Raw genomic sequence first — 14047 nt, forward strand, 5'->3', positions numbered from 1 at the left:
GGTGCAATCTCAGCTCATTGCAGCCTCTAACTCCCAGGCTCAAGCAATCCTCCCACCTCAGCCTCCTGAATAGTTGGGACTACAGGTATGTACCACCACACCTAGTTTTTTTGATTTTTCATAAAGATAGGGTCTCACTATGTTGCCCAGGCTGGTCTTGAACTCCTGGGCTCTGGTGATCCACTTGCCTCAGACAACCCAACACTTTGGTGTCATTCTCGTAATGAGCGACCACATGCCTGGCTGCTCATCTTTTCGGAGTGTTACTGATTACATCACTCCCCACCCCAAGTTAACTGCTACAATGTGTGCTCCCATAACATACAGAGCCTGACCTCATCCTAATACTCTGCTCAAAGCATTATAATACATTATTTCCTTCTCTCTACCTGACCAACTCTTGGAATACTCTTTTCCCTCCCTCCTTTCCTTCTACCACTGTTTGATGATGGCCCATGCTGGACAGATGCTATGTTGGGTGATGTACACAGGATGGTGAATTAAGACAGTCACGGCTCCTGCTCCCATGAGACTTACAGTAGGGCAGAAAAGACAATCGAGTAATCACACTCACACATGGAGAATTAGAAACTGAGTTAACTGTTCTGAAGAAAGGAAGTGATGAGTCTACCAGCACACAAAAGGAGAATCTGGCCTAGATGGTATGGGGGTGAGGGCATGGAAGGCCTCCTTGAAGAAATAATGTTTGAAATGAGAGCTAAAGGAGATGCAGGAATTAAGTGGGTGAAATATGTTTCCTCCCTATGGTGGAAGTGAATTTGGGACTGTTCGAGAAACAGCAATTAAGCTGGTGAGCCTGAAGAAAAAAGACTGATGGGCCTCACCTGAGGGATGAGTGCCAGGCAAGCGCCAGACTAGAAGCTGCTAAGAATTTGGTCGTTACCTTGCTCGAGACCAAGGAGCAGGAAAACTGGTGTTAATAGTATTAGCCTTACTTTCAGTGAGCTGAGATTGTGCCACTGCACTCCAGCCTGGGAGACAGAGCAAGACTCCATCTCAAAGAAAAAAAAAAAAAAAAGTATCAGCACCTCTGACGGCTCCCCATTGCTTGTCATTGCACCTAGCACGTGACCATTGATCTAGTTTGGATGTTTGTCATCTCCAAATCTCATCCCCAGTGTTGGAGGTGGGAACTAGTGGGAGGTGCTTGAGTCACAGGGGTGGATCCCTCATGAATGGCTAGGTCCCCTCCCCATGGTAACGAGTGAGTTCTTGCTCTATTAGTTCATGCCACAGCTGGTTGTTTAAAGAGCCTGGTGGCTCTCTTGCTCCTTCTTTCACCATGTGCCAGGCTTGCCTCCCCTTCACCTTCTGCCATGAGTAAAGGCATCCTATCAGAGGTGTTACTGATTATTTCACATCTGTACCACCCCCCCAGCCCGAGTTAATTGCTGCAATTCTGTGCTCCAATAACATACAGGGCCTGACTCCATCATAATACCCTGTTGAAAGCATTATAATATATTATTTTCTTCTCTCTACCTGACCAACTCTTGGAATACATTTTCCCTTCTTCCCTCACTTTTACCACTGTTAATGAGTGAAAACCTTTACTGAAAACCTCACCAGAAGCCAAGCAGATACCAGTGCCATCCAGAACCATGAGCCAAAGAAACTTATTTTCTTTATAAACTGTCCAGTCTCAGGGATTCCCTTATAGCAATGCAAAATGGATGAAAACAGTCATACATAACATACATTTGTTGAATTAATAAAGTTTGGAAGTGTTCAAGAAATTTGACATCTAAAGGAAAAAGGGACTCTATGTATTTTGAGCGGGCTACAGGGTTGTGGGAAGAGTGTTTTTAAGCAAAGACATGACTTGAGTTTGTTCAGGCAATACAGCCAATAGAGGATGAAGAGATGAAGCATGGAAACACAGTTCTGACATAGGTGGGGGGGATGGAATTGAGAATACAAAGATCATTAGTTTTGAAAAGGAAGAATGACTCTTCCTTTGAGGTAAGAGAAAAGGGTGGGAAAATAGGGAAAGCTCTAGAGGAAAAAACACTACTGTTGGGAGAAGCATTGTTACAGTCATGTGGTCCAGGGGGCATTTTCCTGAATCTGCATGATGCCATCAGATAGGGACTGTTTTCCAGCTGTACCATGGATTGTCCCCATGATCATGGTGGGCAGATTTGCAGTGTGGTGACCATGTAACTGGTAGTGTTGGAAGCTTTCTCATATATTCACCATCTCACCAAATTTTCACAACAACCTCAAAGTATACAGACCCAATTTACAGACATGGACACTCAGGTTCAGGGAGGTGAAGAACCTTGCCCAGGTCTACACTGTCAGTGAGTGTCTGACCTGGAACTAGAACCTAGGTCCAACGGACTCAACCACAAGGAGCCAGGGCAACTTGGGAGCCTATTCATTTGATTCCCTTCTTATTGGCTTTAGATGTTTTGCTTCAGTATGGCTGGAACATCATCATTAGCGAGCCTAGGCACAGTGCAAGGTGATACAGGCAGTTTTTGCCTTAAGGGTGGGTTTAATTTTCATAATGTGACCTCCAGGGTTTCCTATGAATAAACTAAAAAATAAGGCAGTTTGGGGATGCAGAAGGTAAATACTCTGGCAGAGAACACATTATCCTCTTACTGGAAAGGGAAGGATAAGAAAGGAATACTGGAGTGCATCACAGGTTAAGCTAACTAAAGATGAGGTCAATGGCTTGTCCATAGTCAATAGCATGGGAGAAAAGTAACATGGAGACATGCCTTCTTGTGACCTTTTTTTTTTGACTCCATCTCAAAAAAAAAAAAAAATAGTATCAGCACCCCTGAGTGCCAAGATGACAATAACCTGAGTGGTAACCAGAGAGAGTGATTATAGGTGAGGCAGCTGTTAGAAGAAAAATCTATCTCAGTAGAGAAAGGGGCCTTCGGAATCATCCCCAGGGTGCTGGGTACGGTGGTTCATGCCCATAATCCCAGCACTTTGGGAGGCTAGGTGGAAGGGTCATTTGAAGCCAAGGGTTGGAGACCAGCCTGGGCAACAAAATGAGACCTCATCTCTACAAATTAAAAAAAAAAAAAATTAGCTGGGCACAGTGGCGCACGCCTATAGTCCTAGCTACTCTGAGGCTGAGCTGCGAGGATTGCTTGAGCCCAGGAGTTTGAGGCTGCAGTGAACTATCATCATGCCATTTCACTCTAGCTTCAGTGGCAGAGCAAGACCCTGTGTCCTAAAAAAAAAAAAAAAAAAAAAAAAAAAAAAAAAAAAAAAAAGAAAAAAATCCATGGAGTGTCCATGGAGAGTTACAAAGCTGTGAGGGCCCTGGGCCAGGAGACAGGTGGCCGCTCCAGCAAAGAACAGCAGGTGATATGGGAACTAGCTCCATCTGTAGAAAGCAGTCTGCTGAAATAATCCTAATGAGAGGAGGGCAGGAGGGCTCGATGGACAGGTAGTTGTTCCCAGTTTGAAATGGTGCCTTCGGCAGGGCACAGTGGCTCACGCCTGTAATCCCAACACTTTGGGAGGCTGAGGCAGGCGGATCACGAGGTCGGGAGTTCAAGACCAGCCTGACTAACATGGTGAAACCCCATCTCTACTAAAAATGCAAAAATTAGCCAGGCATGGTGGTGCACACCTGTATTCCCAGCTACTCAGGAGGCTGCGGCAGGAGAATCGCTTGACCCTGGAGGCAGAGGTTGCAGTGAGCCAAGATCGTGCCACTGCACTCCAGCCTGGGTGACAGAGAGAGACTGTCTCACAACAAAACAAAACAAAAAAAGAAATGGTGCCTTTAGGATTTATTTTTTCTTTATTTTTTTTGAGACAGGGTCTCGCTCTCTTACCCAGGCTGGAGTGCAGTGGCACGATCTCAGCTCACTGCATCCTCCCACCTCAGCCTCCTGGGTAGCTGGGATTACAGGCACCTGCCACCATGCCTGGCTAATTTTTGTATTTTTAGTAGAGACGGGGTTTCACCACATTGGCCAGGCTGGTCTCAAACTCCTGACCTCAAGTGATTTGCCTGCCTTGGCCTCCCAAAGTGCTGGGACTATAAGTGTGAGCAACCACACCCGGTCTAAGGATCTTAAAAGGAAACATCACTGTTAAGTCATTGCTGACACAGATAAGGTGGCCTCTCAATTACTGCCAAGCTTTATGCTATCTTATAGCTCTTGCACTTACAAACTGAGGTCTATTTAGTCTGTGCTGTTGTTGACCTCATATTTACTTACCATAATCAAGATTTGCTCTAGTCTTAGCATCTTTTCCAGACTTATGACCTATAGTGGGTTGACTCATGTCCCCCTGCACTGCCCACCCCCCACCGCCCTAATTCATGTCTACCTAAAACCTCAGAATGTGATTTTTTTTTTTTTTTGAGACGGAGTCTCGCTCTGTCCCAGGCTGGAGTGCAGTGGCATGATCTCGGCTCACAACAAGCTCTGCCTCCCGGATTCACTTAGCCTCCCGAGTAGCTGGGACTAAAGGCACACGCCACCAGGCCTGGCTAATTTTTGTATTTTTAGTAGAGATGGAGTTTCACCATGTTGGCCAGGCTGGTCTTGAACTCCTGACCTTGTGATCTGCCCGCCTCAGCCTCCCAAAGTGCTGGGATTACGGGCGTGAGCCACCACGCCTGGTCAGAATGTGATCTTATTTAAAAATAGCATCTTTACAGAGGTAATTAGTTGAGGTCATACTAGATTAGGGTGGGCGCTAAATCCAATGACAAGTATCCTTATAAGGAAGAAGAGTAACACGGAGACCTGCCTTCCTGTGACTTTTTTTGTTTTTTTTTTTTTTTGAGATGTAGTCTTGCTGTGTTGCCCAGGCTGGAGTGAGATGCCACGATCTCAGCTCACAGCAACCTCTGCCTCTGGGATTCAAGTGATTCTCCAACCTTAGCCTCCCAAGTAGGTGGGACTACAGGGGTGTGCCACCATGCCCAGCTAATTTTTGTATTTTTAGTAGAGATGGCTTTTTACCATGTTGGCCACGCTGGTCTCAAACTCCTGGCCTCAAGTGATCCGCCCACTTAGGCCTCCCAGAGTGCTGGGATTATAGGCGTGAGCCACCAAGCACATCCCCTGTGACCTTCTGAGCTCAGAATATGAATGCCAAGATGGCAATAACCTGGGTGGTACCCAGAGTGATTATGGGTGGGGCAGAGAAGAGAGGGCCTCGGGAAGACAGAGACAGAGATTGGATTTATGCTGCCACAGTCAAGGAATTTGGCTTTGTTGGAAAAGGAAGACTTTTCCCCCAGAGCCTATGGAGGGAGTGCGTCCCTGTCAGCACCTTGATATTGGACTTCTGTCCTCCAGAACTGCGAGAGAGTAAACTTCCATTGTTTTAAGCCACACAGTTTGTGGTAGTGTTTTAACACAGCAGCCACAGGAAACTCACACAGGAGTTGAGGTTGTTCTTCCCTCTAGGGAAGGAACTCTCCAGCCCTGGCAGTTCCTCAGTTCACCCTCATAGGTAAATGCCCAGAAAAAAACTGCTGAATAAACACATTTCCCAGATTTTGAATTGAGGGAGAAGTGTGATGTCCCTTGAGGTAGCACAGAGAGATCAATGGTGACATTAGATAGTATCTGGAAGACCCAAAGGCTGTGTATCAATTTTCATTGTGTGGCTTTAGCTTGGCAAATTTACTAAGTGTCAGGATGTGGCCTCAAGTTTTGTCAGACTCAAGGTTGAGTCAAACTTAGCATGATTAGGTAGGTTGTGCTAATCAGACTCACAAGAAATAAAAATCAAGCTGAAAATGTATTCATCTGTATGTGTGTGAGAAAGAGAGGAGGCTTTTATTCCAGTATTGAAAATGCTCATATTCACTGCCAGGGCCCCGGGTCAGAACACTTGGAAGCTGCTCCGTGACTGTAAGTCGCATGGAATCAAAGCAAAGAGGCAGGGCACCTTAAGGGGATCTAACCAGACCACGGGGAAGCCCAGTGACCCCTCCAGGACCACAACAAAGCTTTTGTCTCCACCACCACAAAATTCAGGCCTGACAGAGTCGGTGACATTCGCTGCAAATCTGTAGTTCTCTGGCTTCTCTTCTCTGTGTTCTCAGGTCAATTGCCCCTCTTCCACCCACACAGTTTTTCTCTAAACAGGATGTTAAACAAATGGATACTAAATGACAATTGTGTTCTGGACTTCCCTCCCTTACAAAGAAGGTCACCTTGGCTAAAGTATTGGGTTCTTTCAAATCCACATTTACCATGTGTTTACTCCCATAAGAATGAATACCATCTGTATTAGTTTCTTTTGGCTGCTAAAACAAATCACCAAAAACTTAGTGGCTTCAAACAATAGAAACTTATTCTCTCACAGTTTTGGAGGCCAGAGGTCCAAAATCAAGGTGTCGTGAGGGCCTACCTCCAAGGCTTGTAGGGGAGAATCCATTCCTTTCTTCTTCCAGCTTCTGGTCACTCTAGGAACTCCTCGGTTTGTGGCTTCATCATTCCAGTCTCTGTATCCACGGTCACGTTGCTGCCACAATTTCTTCTGAAGCTAATCTTCCTCTGCCTCTCTCCTATAAGGACACTTGTGATTGTATTTACGGCCCATCTGATAATCCAGAATTATCTTATCTCAAGATCCTTAACTTAATCTCATCTGCAAAGACCCCCTTTCCAGATAAGGTAACATTCACAGGTTCCAGGGATTTCTGTGGATATCTTGTACAGGACCAGCTTTTGACTTACCACACCACCATTTGTGGATTTTGAGGACTGGGATTGTATGCGTGTTGATAGGTCTTCAATGTCTCACACATGAATGAAAATAAATAGGCAAATTAAGGCAAGCTTATTTCCAAATTCAAAGGCACCTCACCATCACTACGCATAATCGACATCCTTCTAAAAGGTTATCTGAGGGCCAGGCATGGTGGCTCACATCTAATCCCAGCACTTTGGGAGGCTGAGGTGGATGGATCACTTTGAGCTCAGGAGTTCAAGACCAGCCTTGACAACGTGGCGAAAGCCTGTCTCTATAAAAAATACAAAAATTAGCCAGGTGTGGTGGCATGTGCCTATAGCCGCAGCTACTTGGGAGGCTGAGGTTGGAGAATCACCTGAGCCCATGAAGCAGAGGTTGCAGCGAGCCAAGACTGTGCCACTGCACTCCAGCCTGGGTGACAGAGTGAGGCCTTGTCTCAAAAAAAAAAAAAAAGGTTATTCAGAGTTTTTATATCATAAGTCCCCTCAATACATGACTGGATTTCATGTGTGCATGGTTAAAAATGAATTACTTCTGGCAATGAATCCATCTTTTCCAAAAGATGGATGAAAAAAAAAATCCATCTTTTCAGGCCAGCCTATTATAAATTGTAATCACAATCAGCATCATCTTTAAATATGCTATCAAATACTCTTGCATAATTATCTTTCGCCCTACCTGTTCAAATCTTTTCCTTTTGAAGCCCACTTAATGCCCGACCTTCCCAGGAACCATTCATAACCGTTCCTTACCCTCCACACCTGCTCATGATCTTGCCTAACTATGGGGTCTTCTTGCTCTGCCTGTGGGTATCATTTCTGCCTAGGAATTGGTAAACTCTTCCTGAGTGGGATTTCCTTTCTCAAATAAGACTCGACGATGCAATATAGCATATTGTTGGAATTTTGTTAAATTGTTGGTTTATGAATGTAAAGGGACCGCGTGAATATTTAAGCATAGGCCAGAGCCCACATCAACAATACTGTTGTTTATTCTCAGGCAGGAAAGAAGCACCCATTGCTTGAGGGTCCAAGAGAAGGAGTGTATTTATATTGGGTTAATGTATTTAGAAAGTTAGATGTCTGTCTCCTGGAAGATGAGATATTTAACATTCAGTTAGAAGAGAAAGTTTTCTTATATAACCGATAACTAGAAAGATAATCAAGAAGCAGGAGAGGTGATTTGCTATCAAGAAATAAGGCACAGATCTTCAGGATGGAATGTTAGAAGGCTTGAAGAGCTGCCTTCTTGGCCAGGCACAGTGGCTAATGCCTGTAATCCCAACACTTTGGGAGCCCTAGACAGGAGGATCACTTGAGCCAAAGAGTTTGAGACCAGCTTGGGCAACAGAGTGAAACCCTGTTTCTACAGTAAAATGAAAAAATTAGCCAGGCATGGTGGTGTGTACCTGTGGTCCTAGCTACTCGGGAGGCTGAGGGAGGATTGCTTGGTCCTGGAAGATGGAGGCTGCAGCAGTGAGGCATGACTGTGCCACTGCACTCCAGCCTGGGACACGGAGAAAAGCCGTGTCTCAAAAGGGGAACAAACAAACAAACAAACAAACAAACAAAAAACTGCCTTCTCTTCATTCTCCTCCAGAATGTGGTGAATAATTTGTGTAGACAAAATACAGCCCCAATTTAAAAATGTATATGATAGATGAGAAAAGAATCCTAAGAATCCCGAGACTCAGATCTGACACTCCTATATATCTAAGTCTTGGACTCCTAACCTATTTTAAAAGCAAGGGCTGTGGTGTGATTCATTTTGGTTACTCTCTGTGCCTAGAAGTGTGAAGCACATAGAAAGTGTCTGATAAATGTCCGCTGAATTAATGAAGCAACAAAATGAGAGAGAATTGTCTGATTGAGGAGACCCCAACATGTCATATCATTAAGTAGACACAGACCCTGGTGTCTGAAGCTTCATCTCAAACATAAGCTATGACCTTCATATTGACAAGTAAAACATGCAACCTCCTAGGTGCATTAGACACAACCTATCACTTACAGCTCCTTGAAACACTATTTTGCCTGGCTTTCAGGAGACCACACCATTTGGTTTTCCTCTCCTTTCATTGAATGCTCCTTCTCAATTTCCTCCTCTGGGTCTTCCTCCTCCTCTTGACCTCTAACTGTTGCTATGCCCCAGGGCTCATTACTCAGCCCCTTTCTCTTCTCCATCTACCTTCTCTCCCAGGGCCTAGGTGAGCTCATTCAATGTCATGGCTCAAAATGTCATCCACATACCCTGGCTCTAAAATTTCTGTCTCCAGCCCCATATTCTCCCCTGACATCAGACTTGCATATCCAACTGTCTACTTGACATCTTCAATTAGATGTCTCACAGATTGTAAAATGTAGCATGATTGAAACAGAACTCTTTATTTTCCCCTACTTAAAATCTGCTCCTCCTCCATCTCCACTGGAATAAATGGCAATTTTATCCCTCCAATTGTTCAGGCCAAAAACCTTGAAGTTAATCTTGACTTCTTTCTTTCTCTCTCACCCCACAACCAATCCATCAGCAAATCCTATCAGCTCCACTTTCAAAATATATCCAGAGTCCAACCCCATGCCCCACACTGACATCACCCTGGTTCAAGCTACCCCATCTCTTACCTGGGTTACTGAAACAGCTCCCTAAGTGCCTTCCTGTCTCCTCCTCTCCCCATGTGGTCTACCTCCACATCGCAGTCAAGTGACTCTTCTCAATCTCAGTCATGCCGCTCCTCTGCTGTCAATACTCCAAAAGTGTCTCAGTAAATTTTATGAAATTCAAATCATCACCATGGTCTACAAGGCCCTAAATTCTCCCTTTCCAGTTTATTTCCTATCCCCTCAATCTCGACATTCTCATTCCACAGGCCTCTTTGCTGTCCTCAGCAAAGAGGACATATAATACATTAAAACATATTATAAAATACAATATTATATAAGTATTAATTTGAGATGTCAATATCATAAAGTGGGGATAGGGCAAAGCTGTAAAGGAGTAGAGTTTTTGTGTTTAATGGGTACAATTTTGACTTTGCAAGGTGAAAAGAATTCCAGACGTGGATGGTGGTGACGACTGCACAAATCCATATACTTAACAACACTGAACCATACATTTTAAAATGGTTAAAACTGTAAATTGCATGTTATGTGTACTTCACCACAATTAAAAATGAAAAATAAAACATCATTCATATACAGATATGTGCATATGAATAACCAGTCTGAAAGGACAGGCACAAAAGGTGAATAATAATTATCTATGGGTAGTAAGATTATAGACGACTTTTTTTCCTTAATGCAAAAAAGCATTTCTAATTTATGCATTATGTGAATTATGTAATTTATGTGTGACTTTCATGTATTCCTTATACAATAAAAGCACATGAAAAGCTGTGTATAAAACTTACACCTAGTGTGGCAATAGTATTCGACTACCAACAAAATCTGAAAATAAAACATGTGGCCTCAAACTACAGGCCTCAAACGTTCCATTGAGTGTGGTCAATTTCAATGGACTCATCTCCACAGGAACTGGACAAGAGGCCAGGAGAGTTCAGGTTTTCAAATGCAGACTCAGGTGGAAATGCGGATGTTAACTGTCTGACACAGGCCAATCATGCCACTCATGAACAAGCTCTTGCAAAATTCTGAATATTTCTACAATGTGTCATTTGATAGTGTGGTGTCTTTTGACACAGACCAAGCTACAAAGCTGCCTACGGTGTATAATTAAGGGTTTCAGATATACTAAGGTTTTCTTCTGCCAAATGCCATTCATCTATGCTTGACTCTTCCAACAAATATAACCGAAGTACAATTTGTAAAGCCAGCTCACTGTGTGAATTATTTTGTCCTGCTGTTTTAAGGAACTGCACCGTGTACAGAAGTAGAGAAATTTGGCCGGGCGTGGTGACTCATGCCTGTAATACCAGCTGTTTGGGAAGCCAAGATGGGTGGATCACTTGAAGCCAGGAGTTTGAGACCAGCCTGGCCAACATGATGAAACCCCATCTCTACTAAAAATACAAAAATTAGCCAGGCATGGTGGCAGGTACCTGTAATCCCAGCTACTCAGGAGGCTGAGGCAGAAGAATCACTTGAACCTGGGAGGAAGAGGTTGCAGTGAGCCGAGATCACACCACTGCACTCCAGCCTGGGCGACGGAGCGAGACTTAGTCTCAAAAAAAAAAAAAAAAAAAGGCTGGGCAAGGTGGCCCAAGCCTGTAATCCCAGCACTTTGGGAGGCTGAGGCAGGTGGATCACCTGAGGCCAAGAGTTTGAGACCAGCCTGAACAACATGGTGAAACCCCATCTCTACTAAAAATTCAAAATTAGCTGGGCGTGGTGGTACATGCCTGTAATCCCAGCTACTTGGGAGGCTGAGGCAGGAGAATCACTTGAACCTGGGAGGAAGAGGTTGCAGTGAGCCGAGATCACACCACTGCACTCCAGCCTGGGCAACAAGAGTGAAATTCCATCTCAAAAAAAAAAAAAAAAAAAAAAGAAGGCCGGACGTGGTGGCTCACGCCTATAATCCCAGCACTTTGGGAGGCTGAGGCAGGTGGATCACAAGGTAAGAAGTTTGAGACCAGCCTGGCCAACATGGTGAAACCCTGTCTCTACTAAAAACACAAATACAAAAATCAGCCAGGCATGGTGGTGTGTGCCTGTAATCCCAGCTACTCAGGAGGCTGAGGCAGGAGGATAGCTTGAACCCGGGAGGCAGAGGTTGCAGTAAGCCGAGATCGTGCCACTGCACTCCAGCCTGGTGACAGAGCAAGACTCCGTCTCAAAAAAAAGAAAGAACAAAAAGTAGAGAAATTATTCTGGGATACCCAAACCATAGAGCCCAATCCCATCACTGGACAGAAGAGGATGCCAGGACCCAGAAAAGTGAAGTGACTTAGTGACTTGTCCAGAGGCTTACTCCTAGTTTGTGAAAAAGGTGGAACTAGACTCAGGAAGTCCTGAGGCCTTAGTCCAGTGCTGCTGCTGCTTTTTTTTTTTTTTTTTTTTTTTTTTTGACAGAGATTTTGCTCTTCTTGCCCAGGCTGGAGTGCAATGGTGCAATCTCGGCTCACCACAACCTCCACCTCCCAGGTTCAAGCAATTCTCCTCCCTCAGCCTCCCAAGTAGCTGGGATTACAGGAATGCACCACCATGCCCAGCTAATTTTGTATTTTTAGTAGATATGGGGTTTCTCCGTGTTGGTCAGGCTGGTCTTGAACTCCTGACCTAAGGTGATCCGCCCACCTCGGCCTCCCAAAGTGCTGGGATTACAGGTGTGAGCCACCAAGCCCGGCTGGTCCAGTGCTTCTTTTCAAAACTTGGAATGTCATATTTGGAAAAGGAGAGTAACTAGTAAGTATCTGAATGTGATTACAACTGGAAATACATTTATTTCACTCCAATCTTTGTCTTCAAACTGGCCCTGCTGGCTCTCTCTTCCCTGCCCCTTGATGATAACTTTGACAGATTTCATAGCTTTCTGGTTACTCACAATTTCAAGAACCTCAATTAAGGTTAATTTTCAGGTGTTTTTCTAAAAAAAAAAAAAAAAAAAAAGCCAAATCTGGTCTAAATCAAATCTTTAACTTGACACACAGTTCAAAGCTCCTCCCCCTGCCCTGGCTGAGACTGAGCACAGCTCGAGGTCTTGCAGTGGGGAAGGGGAGGAAGCCTGCTCTTTCTCTCCTCCTCCCTGTCCCCCACTGCTTCTTGCTTTCCAGGGTCAGTGGTGGGCCTGGGGTGGGGGTGGTGGGGGCCAAAGAGTAGAGTAAAGGGGCAAAAGTCTTCACACTTGGTTGCAGCTCTCCCTTGGCTGACAGCATTCTCTGGGTTGCAAGTGTCCAAATACTGAATGTTTCATGGGACGGAGCTATGGTTTTTCAAGAGGTCTTATGAGAATCTCCACCGGGTCTCAGTTAGGGGCACCAAATGGAGAGGTGCTCTTGGAGCCCTCACTCCTGGCTGGGAAGAAACAGCCCTCTCCCGCCCACACTGGAAGAAGTAAGGACAAACGATGGTACTTTCCCTCACACTCTGCCCAGTGACTCAACTCTCCTTGAATGCCTCATCTTTCCTTCACACAGGCTGTAGGTGGGTAATGGCGGCCAGAACAGTTCACCAGTCTTTCTATAGATCTTGTGGGGTTGTGCCCAGCTCTTCCTCTTCAGAAGGCAGGAATACTTACCACCTAGCATCTTCACAAACTATCCCATTTGACATCCCGTGACAGGAATCCTGAATGTTGTCTGCAGGGAGGAGGTACTTCTTTTTTTTTTTTTTTTTTTTGAGATGGAGTCTTGCTCTGTCACCCAGGCTGGAGTGCAGTGGCGCCATCTCGGCTCACTGCAAGTTCTGCCTCCCAGGTTCACGCCATTCTCCTGCCTCGGCATCCCAAGTAGCTGGGACTGCAGGCGCCCGCCACCACTCCCGGTTAGTATTTGTGTTTTTAGTAGAGATGGGGTTTCACTGTGTGTGATCCGCCCGCCTTGGCCTCCCAAAGTGCTGGGATTACAGGCGGGAGCCACCGCACCTGGCCGGCATTTCTTAATTTTGTAAAGCCTTGGCACTACACAAAGAGGAAGCAGCTGCTGGAAGTTCCTGGGGGAGCAAGGGATCTACCCAGGAACTTCTGGAAAAAAGAGGGGCTGCCTCCCAAGACAACCCCCTTTATCATACGGAGCGTCAAGGAGCCTAAGGAAAAGACTGAAAGTTGCTGCTTTCCTGGGACCAACCAGACTGGGTGTGTCAGGATAAGACAAACTCCTGAGACTGTCCTTCACCGACTATGTGGCACTGACTGAGCCCTTTCCTGTTTCTGGGCCTCAGGCTCCACATCTGTAAAATAGTGGGAAGGTAAATATTTGTCATTTTTGGTGGCCTAGCATTGGAGGACTCTCTGTATTTGGAGGAACATCAAGATAGGTGGCTGGCAAGGTCCCCTCTTCCCCATTACAGAAGCCCAAGAGGGAGGGGACATACTGTCTCTCTCCCTACCCTTGCCATGTAGTTATAGCATGGAAATGTGACCTGGGCTCAGCCAAGAACTTTGAATCCTTAATAAGAATGGAAAAGCCTAGCTGTGGTGGAATAAGTTCCAGAGGTATGGCAATGTTGACTGGGAGTGGGTAGCCCAGAGTACTAAAGTAGTGCCCAGGGCTCTTGAGCTGTGCCTAGCCACACTTATTTTCTGAGCTGGCTCTCTTAAGACTTTATGACTCTGGCCGGGCGCGGTGGCTCAAGCCTGTAATCCCAGCACTTTGGGAGGCCGAGACGGGCGGATCACGAGGTCAGGAGTTCGAGACCATCCTGGCTAACACGGT

General features: G+C 45.4%; 1 protein-coding gene across 10 annotated transcripts in view; it reads right to left on the minus strand.

Moving 5' to 3' along the window:
- Positions 1 to 14047, minus strand: part of LOC105491009 (transmembrane protein 266) — a 150943-nt gene that overhangs the window by 125259 nt on the left and 11637 nt on the right. For 3 of the 10 annotated variants that reach the window (XM_011757073.3, XM_071100896.1, XM_071100894.1), the window contains exons 1-2: positions 9342 to 10840; positions 6376 to 6532 (exon numbers count right to left, since the gene is read on the minus strand). The exons of 3 other annotated variants lie outside the window; for them this stretch is intronic. The gene's annotated coding sequence lies outside the window, so the exon portion shown is untranslated. Of the gene's footprint in view, positions 1 to 6375; positions 6533 to 9341; positions 10841 to 14047 lie in introns of those variants that run through there. 4 more of the 10 variants (XM_011757076.3, XM_011757078.2, XM_071100895.1 and 1 more) reach the window with 2 other exon arrangements.

This window comes from Macaca nemestrina, chromosome 7 (assembly GCF_043159975.1).
Source record: "Macaca nemestrina isolate mMacNem1 chromosome 7, mMacNem.hap1, whole genome shotgun sequence".
Classification (NCBI taxonomy): Eukaryota; Metazoa; Chordata; class Mammalia; order Primates; family Cercopithecidae; genus Macaca; species Macaca nemestrina.